The 9,298-nt window shown below is 34.0% G+C and overlaps 1 long non-coding RNA gene across 1 annotated transcript; it reads right to left on the bottom strand.

The window, feature by feature from the left end:
• On the bottom strand, positions 1-8,996 carry LOC129926399 (uncharacterized). Its single transcript, XR_008778055.1, has 4 exons — positions 8,756-8,996; positions 3,915-3,992; positions 3,622-3,692; positions 1-992 (listed from the first exon to the last, which is right to left on the bottom strand). It is a non-coding gene; the product is annotated as an uncharacterized LOC129926399 (long non-coding RNA).
• Positions 8,997-9,298: the final 302 nt, after the last annotated feature.

Raw genomic sequence — 9,298 nt, 5'->3', positions numbered from 1 at the left:
TTGTCTAGCAAACAAATAACACATCTGATAGTCAAGGATAAATCTAGATATACTTTTACACAGTTCATATGTGTTTTATCCAGGACTAGATTTGGGAAGTAGAGCAAAAGGTTAATAGAAGACTTTTTTGCAGCTCCTGAGTCAGGTCGGCTTTAGTTTCTGAAGTAGTAGATGTTTAGATAATACAACATTCAACAGTTCCCTTCATTACGTATTAAACTTCTTGTTCGACATTGTTCATCAGCGTTAACTGCCTTAATATTTTTGGCCTTACACCCCTGTGTTATTTCCTTATTATAGTGTTACCTCTGATTAGACTTATCTATACAAGACAAAGAGAAGAGGTGCCTAGAAATTAAGATGCAGTCCTTAATATAAGAATTACATTCTATAATTTAGCACATCATATGTGTTAGCTACCTTGAGTATTAAAAGAGGGTAAAGCTCTTCGCTCACATGAAAATCAATAGAAAAATCAAGAAAAAGAATTGAATGAAGGCCTACAAGCGAAAGGTCATAGAAAAACCTGTGGTAGTAAGTGAATGTGTTTTGAGTGGCTGGTAGTGCAGTGTGTGTGCCTGTGTAAGAAATGACCAGTTGATCTTCATTGTAAATGGTTGAGTGAACAGCAAAGAAAGTGTGTAAGTCAGGACTGTGTGTAAAAGTGGGTCAGACTCATAACAAGATGCTGGAGTAAAGGAGACGAATGGAAGACTAAAAAAAATTCAATGTGTTAATTGAGACTCTTGTTGTTATAGTCTATTACAAAACCTTTCACAAAGTAAAAGACCCTCTTCTTGAATTCATAGCAATGTAATAGATAGCTTATAGGGGTGCACCGGATAGTTGCTCCGGCTTCTGTCGAATATTTGGCCTTTTTTCCCCATTCTGCCATATTTGGCTCCGGTCGAATATCCCTGCCAGGTAGTTGGCCGAATAGTAAAAAGTACACCTATTTAATATGCACAAAGTGGACCTCCTTCCATCAATGTCTGTTATAGAATGTATTAATGTTAATATTAAAACATAATAATGTGCTTAAAAATAGAGCCTACATGAATATGTACCAAACATCAAATATTATAAAGACAAGGTGTGTTAATATAAATAAAAATGAAACTGTACATTACATATGTGTTTTACATATAGAGCAACAAATGGTATGCAATTTCATTTTGTCTTGACCTTTGAGGGGGTTAGTTAACATGTTAAGATGTTATATCCCTTGACTACGTCATGCTGTGCGGGTATATCTCCAGATGTAGAAATGAACAACTCCCACCCCTCTCTTTATTTGTTTAGTCCATCACTCCTTCTTCCCTAGTGCTATTAGAGCATGGAATGGGTTGCCTGAGCTAGCCAGGAAAACCAGTGACTTGGCAGAATTTAAGTCATTGGTTAATATGCATGACTAAATGCATGACGCGTAGGACGTAATCATCTTCTTTTTTGAAGTAACGTCTGTATTATATAAGATAAGATAAGAGTCTATTGATAGACAGGTGACAACAATTCAAATACGATGGATGTAGGTTTAATGCCAGCATATTGACACTCTCTAGAGGTCACACCTTACGAGAGAGTTTGTTTACTTGGTAGTAAATCATTAGTAGGGGGGTGGACTTCAAGCCACACCTTTATACGGGTAACTAGGTATATTTTCAGGGGTAGAGATGAAAAACTCCCACTCCCTTTTATTTTAGTCCATCACATTGAGTTCAATGATTGACAGGTGACCACAAGTCAGATACGATGGAAAGGGGCACATGGGGGAACTGAGTTTGTTTACGATGGAAAGGGGCACATGGGGGAACTGAGTTTGTTTACTTGGTAGTAAATCTTAATTAGGGAGCCACACCTCTACACGAGTAACTGGACAATAAGTTTGCTTATTTGTAGAAAAATCTCAATCATGTGACTGTACTAGTGGCCACACCTCTTCCTGTGTGCCTAGTTACTTGGATATAAATCTCAGTTAGCTGGAATAACTAAATGAGTGACCTTTTGCTACACAGAACAAACTCAAAGCATAGCCCAGTTATCCAGTAACTAATTATTTTGTAGAAAAAGTCTCAGATTTGTGTATATTGACGTAAAAGACATGACCAGGCCTATTTTATTTCACTCAATTTACTGATAGAGATTGACCATTTTTAAGCCAGAATGGAAAAACACAATGTGCTAAGGAAGCATACTACACTGTAAATAAATATTACGGTTGATCTAATTTTCCTAACACCTATAGGCTTATTACCGTGCCATTTTGTTACAGTTACAGAAACCACAATAAAATCAGAAATAATTAAGGAAGATGTGTTTTTTTACATAGGCATAGGTTCTTTGCACAATAAAATAAAACAAAGATGTGCATGTGAAGAAAGTTCATTTCATTGTTTAATTCTATTGACTTATTTTATAATGGAAAAGCTTACAGTAAATTTTAAAATCACATAAAAGAAATTGATCTACGGCACGCAATTATATCTAGCAAAGAAATAACAAACATATACTGGAGTGTTAAGAAACACTTAACCCCTGTAATTAGTGTGCGAGTATACTAAGTCTACATGCTTGATTGACCAGGCCAATCCTTTTGCCTGACGACCACTCAACACTGTTGCATATGCCCAAGGTAAAAAAACGTGTGATGGTCAACACCATCAACAATACAAACTACACTAGGACTATATGTGTAAGCCCACTACATCTATCTGACCAGGTTGTTACAATCAGTCAAACATACAGTCTATATATGGGTTTTTTTGGTAGGGAGGGTGTGGAAGAGTTTTTTTTTCTTCTATATTTGGTTTTCCTAAAGCTCTTAGACCTATACAACTGTAGATCTAAACAGATCTCAATAATAGGCCTAAAGACTACAATTAAAACTATGTTTCGGCACCATCTAAGGTTCAAGCTATAAATAGGTATTATTGATGCTCCCGCTGTTAACCTAATATCATTTACATCAAATGGATTAATCTAAAACAATAAATATTGATCTACAACGCTTCAGATTCCAACTAACGCTTCAGATTCCAACTATTAACTAACAGCTATTATCAGTATAAATCCCTTGAAACCAGAACCAGAAGCGGTCTTTGGACTTTAAATTTAAAGTCTGATGATCAGCTGTTGGTCTGAAATTCATGAATACATACATCTACCCACTATACAAGCCAGATTTTACTTTTGAAAAATTTACTTTAGTAACTAGTTACATATTTTCATTGACCCTCCCACACACACCCTCTACAGTTGGTCGCACATACACAGACACTCATGCTACACAGATTAGTTAATTAGGCAGGGTTGGGTTAGGGCCCTAACCCTAACCAGTAACAAGAGTTTAAAACAATAAGGTATATACAAGGAAAAAAAAAAATATAGGTATGTTATTTAACAGTTTTGCAAAATTTTCATCAACACAAGGTATTTACAAGACATGTAGGTATCCAGATTTGGCCGAATATCATATTTTACTATTCGGCAATATTCAGCTCCGGCCAAATATAAAAAAGTACTATCCGGTGCACCCCTAGAAATAGACCATATGATGTATTCTTAGCAAGCCTTACATCTGATAACAGAATATATTTGTAAATGAAAAAAAAAAAGGATTACCTCGTTTCCATCGCCTCTGTTTCCTTCATCTATTTCAGCAGTTCCTTTCGTTCAGTATAATTTTTCATCCACTATAGGAAACATAAAGATGTTAAGAGGTGGCTTAGTAAAGCATTCTGGATTAAAATACAACTACATTCTTGATTCTGAAATCAAGAAATATCAATTTTAATATTTTAAAAAAAAAGATATGTTGTATGCATAGTTATTTGCTTGTTTCATAATCTAGAAATCTAGAACTTGTCCAAAAAAAAACACACAAAAAAACAATTAATCAGTTTCAATAATAATACATTCTGAAGTGGATGTTGTCATCTGTGGAGAGCTGATGTGTTCCTCATGTTCGTCCAAGATCCTCTGACTTTTATAGCCTTTTGGGACCTGAAAGAAGGAAAAAATTTCAGAATAAAAAAAATAAATTTTGCACTAGTTTATTTTGTCTCTTAATTCAGTCTTTAAAAATCTGATCAGCTCAAATCAGACTTAATGTTGGATACTGGTGCCTAAACTGTTTTAATATTATGTATTAATCCCATATTATTATTATTTACAAGCACATTTCAGTTTGAACATTTGTCCAATGGCTACTTTTTTATACATTCTATAAGTTGCAGATATTACATTTTGGATTAAAAACAAATCACAATTGTGAGTGGTCAAACTGTAATGTACCAGGTCATGGAGTCTCACATAATCTCAACAGATAATGCCTCAGGCCTGGCAATACACTTATCAATCTAAAAAATGGTTTTATATCCAACTTTTTTTTTAAATCAACTTAAATACTACTAAAATCAAACATAAACTTTTCAAGAATGCACATCATTTAAGAGGAAAATGACAATGCTGTAAACATATAAGACAGACTCATGCCAAAGGGAAGGACAAAACAACTTAAATGCACCTTAAACATAGGTCCATGTCCTGGTATGATAAAGTCAGCCATCTCCAATATGGTATATTTTGATTGCGCCTGGAGATGTGGTCGCTCACTTTTTTTTTAGCCAAAGGGAGGGGGAGAAAAGATCACCTTCACAATAAAATAAATCCCCTGTGAAACACAAAATTGAAAAAACATTAAACATCAGTTTGAAAATAAACAGGAGGCCCAATGGCTGAACAGTAAAGCCCTTGGCTTCCGAACCGAACAGTTTACATCAGGACTGTTTGATTCCTTTGATGCAGACACTTCTAACCCATACAACATCCTAAACACCATCTCAAACCAAACTCACCAACCACTAGCCAGATCCACTCCTGTTAAACCTAAATCTACTAAAATTAATACAACAGCCTCACTAAAAAAACCTACTAAAGAAGTAATACCAAAATACCTTAAAACCTTAGTAATAAATTTTCAAAGCGTTAGGAACAAAACAGCAGACTTAGAAGTTTTATTAGAATGTGAGAAACCAGACATAATTGCAGGAACAGAAGAAATTACCTTACCTAACTCAAAAAATATAGAATCAACATTTTGTAAAATTAATACCACCTCAACATCCCTAATAAGTCAAGTTTTCCGAGAAAGCTTGGATGTGTTTTGGATTTCAATCAACAAGTTATATCCTGTAATCAATTTAAAAGCAATCAAAATAATTCTTCCATTTACATCTTTATGGTTTTGTGAGTTTGGATTTTCAGCACTGACTGAAATCAAATCTAAGAAAAGAGAGACTTCTTACAATAGACGATGAAATGCGAGTTTGTTTGTCGACTTTGGAGCCTCGATTAGATCGCATTTGCTCTCAAAAACAGACACAACATTCACATTAAACATAATACTGAAAAACAGGTAAAATCTTTTTTTCTTTTTATTATAAAACATCTGTTTACTGTGCCGGCAGACAAAAAAGTTTGAGAAACACTGGTCTAGAGCTAGATCAACATTGTTGTAACATATCATGTAGGCCTACATAGATTGTGATAGAGATGTACTCTCTACTCAAGCCTTCAAGGTCTAGTATTCTATATCTAGATCTATGGCTACATAGATCATAGATATATTATATACAAAATCTGGATAATGTCTTAGATTAGAGTGTGACTAGATCTAGAGTCTAGCCTACATAATGGTTAGGCTTAGTAGGTCATTCTAGATCTCATCTAGACTCTATAGAATAGATCTAGAAAATCTAGATAACATCTAAAATCTACATCTCTCTGTTGCTGCATATTTTAAGCATATGAAACTTAATTTTTATCTAATAGATTTAGCTAGATCTAGTCTTCACTTCTAGGTCACTTGATAAGATAAATAAATTTAGCTTTTATGTAGCACTACTTTCATGCTTATAGCATGCTCAGAGCGCTATGGTCCAATCTCATTGGTGGACCGGAGGGGAGGTGTATCTGGGAGGTTTTCAGTGCTGCCTTTAGGCGCTCATTAAACACATCTCTGCACAAGATATATTTGGACTATAGTTACAGATAATAGTTACTTATTATTAGATACTAGTATTATATAGATCAGATCTAGCATCTAAACCAAAGAAAACTTTACTATCCAGTTTAGATCTAAGTCTAGGGCTGAAGACTTTTTAAAGTTTATTTTAGGACTAGGCTCATCAAGACTAGTAACTTGTTAATAAATCTAATGGTCCTAGATCTGATACTAGTTCTGTGTTTCTTTTACAACTTTCAAATGCTCTTTAAGATTTGAAGCTAATTACACCTTAGCCCAAACCTTTTGGCTGTTGCGGCTGAAGCACTTCACTAGTCTCAATTGAATTTTTGGAGTAGACTAGGGTTTTGAATTTCTATATTTTTAGGATGCTTCGAAGTCCAACCAATTCTTTATATTACAAGAGTTCTACATCTACTATTAAAATGTTATTGCTATTTTTACTTTTGAAAATGTCTACAGGCTTACAAGAGTTTAGCAGCTTACAACCAGTTCCTAGATGGTTGGGTTCAAGATGTTATGGCTTTTAAACCACTAGCAAAGGTAAGTAATAAATATTGTTATATTATAGTTAATATCTTGATATTCAAAGGTATTTACATGTATATGAGACCAATGTCTTGATATGTACAGGTATTTTAAATATTTTTTTTTTCTTTTTAATAGGTCTTCACTCTCAGTGGTTAGCAGAAAAGGTACTGCAGCCCTGGATAGTAATAAGTCAAGATGGTATTATTCTATCAGGCTAAAAGAGAGTAAGACAGTTACAGGCTTGTTATCTTACTGGATAAATCCATCAGAGCTTAAAAAAGTTTTGCCAACTAAGGTTTCTGAGATTGACATCATCTCATTAAAAAACAAAAAGTTAAATTTGATTCTCTTGTGAACAACATCACTTCTAAAAATAAAAATTTAAAGGCTATTAAATCCAAAGAAACTATAAAGCTTAGTCTAAATATTTTTAATTCATTTATTGAAAGTAATGAGACAACACCTTGAGGTGTTGTTCCAATCAGATATTTTACTGTGTTGTGCTAATAGGAAGAATAGGTTTGTGCCTGTGCTTTAACGCTGCTAGGTCTCTCAATGAAAATTTCAAAACAGTCATTTATTCTGTCATCTTCCTGTCATAGGAGACTCTCCTTATTGGGCCAGAAAATCAAATCGGATATGTCGACATACATAACATCCAAAACAGTACATGAATATGTTAGATCAGGGGTGGGCAACCTTTTTGTATCGAGGGCCGCATTATTTTAAAAATTGGGAATGGCGGGCCGCATATTTATATACAACTTATAGAGACACTCTAAGCTAACTGTGTAGAATGTCTTTTAATTCATATTTACACTGTATTATATTCACGTTTCTTTTTTTTTCCACACTTCACGTTAAGGAATTACAACAAGAGTTAGCAATTTAAACCAATTTTACGATTTTTTTTTTAAATTGCTGTTGTCATTTTACATTAAAATATCCTGACAAATATACAGTTGTACTTAATGTGCAGTATTTTACTTTTTACACTCGTGCATGATGTTCCGGAACTGTGGAACTAGCTTACTAGTTTCTATCCTTGTGACTGCTGTCAAATTACAGTCAGTCAAAATCGACCAGTAGAAATGCTTGTTTAGTTTCCACAAAGGAAAAGGCTTGTTCACTGAATGAGACAATATATGTTCTGGAAGTTAAATGTCGGGACTAGAGAAACTTGCCCATCACCAGAGAATGCTGACCATGTCCTTCAATGGTGCATTCTAAATCAAGAGACCCGAACAAGACTTTGGCCCAAAAACCCTCCTATAGAACAAAAACTAAAAAAAAAAAACAATTTTTATTTGTTACTACTAGGACTAAATCTATTGACTAGATCTAGTGAAATCTAGTCTAGATTATTCTAGATCTACTTGATTATCTATCCTTTTCTAATTCTAGGGCTCTACTCTAGTCACACTGGATCTTGTATATAGTTCTAGATCTAAAATAATTTAAGAGTCTACTAGTACTAGTCTAGATCTATATCTAATAAGTCCTCTATGTCTAAGATTATAATAATTATATTAGAGATCTAAATATGTATGTCTAAATCTATAGTCTATAATAGAACTAAATTTACATAATGATACATAGAAATCTAGAAATCTATCACCTTCTAAGTCTATTTCTAGATAGATCTAGAAACTAATTTAGACTATGTAATAAGAAAAGTAGATCTAATAGCCTTATTTAGGCTTAGGCCTTAGACTTACTGTGTCTAAGTCTAAGTCAAGTTAATTAATTAATTTAGGTCTAGATCTTTAATAACGTTTTTTTTTTAAATCCTTTTGAAAGTTTCTTAGATTACTTAGAAACCAGTTCAAGGAGTTAGTGTTAGAATTAGAATAGTCAGATTGCAGTGCAGATATATTTGATCTATCAAATCATCTAAAATCTAAAAAAAATCTAGACTCTAGACTAGATTAGATCTAGATCTATTGAAATCTATTCATTCTAATCTAAATCTAGTGTAGATTCTAGATGTCTAGTGACCTAGACCTATCTAGTAGCCTAGTCTAGACTAAGACTAAGACTAGATAAAAAAAAACTAGATTGTCTAGATGATGATAGATCTAGAAATCTAGTCTAGTGGAGTAAAAGAGTACTGTACTACTACTACTACTAGTACCTAGTAGAGCCATTGTCGTGAAAAGAAAGGGATTTGAATGGAATATTTGGCTAATTAGCACTTACTAGATTCTAAGAATAGATCTAATTCTAATATCTAGACCTAGACTACTAGATCAGTAGATCTAGAGATCTATGTCTAGAACTAGATGTAGATCTAGTCTTCAACCATTTCTTCGTAAATTTAGGACACACCGGGTCCGGAAGTAGATGAAATGTAAACAATAAACACAGACCTATATATATTTTATTTTGCACTCAGTATTTTCAATTCGCACTATTAATAAATAATGATAAAATGGCAATTTTTTTTTTAGTGTCGGAATTCAGACTTGGCGGAGCAAAAAATCGTGAATGCGGAACGGCGGAACATGTGAGCTTTTTTGATGATTTTGCGGGCCGTTTCCGCATAATGCGGGACTATAGGCATGTCTGCTGTAGGTGTCAGCAGGCCGCATAAAACATTCCGCTGGGCCACATCCGGCCCCCGGGTCGTAATTTGCCCACCCCTGTCTTAGATGCAGTTGTGGGATGAATTTTAAACATATCAGCTAATACATAGGCTGGTTTACCTAGAATATTTGAAATAATGTGTGTTAAAAAAAATAA

Source organism: Biomphalaria glabrata, chromosome 5, assembly GCF_947242115.1.
Source record: "Biomphalaria glabrata chromosome 5, xgBioGlab47.1, whole genome shotgun sequence".
NCBI classification, from domain to species: domain Eukaryota; kingdom Metazoa; phylum Mollusca; class Gastropoda; family Planorbidae; genus Biomphalaria; species Biomphalaria glabrata.
The sequence above is the reverse complement of the archived record's forward strand: the minus strand, read 5'-3'. Positions and strand labels throughout refer to the sequence as shown.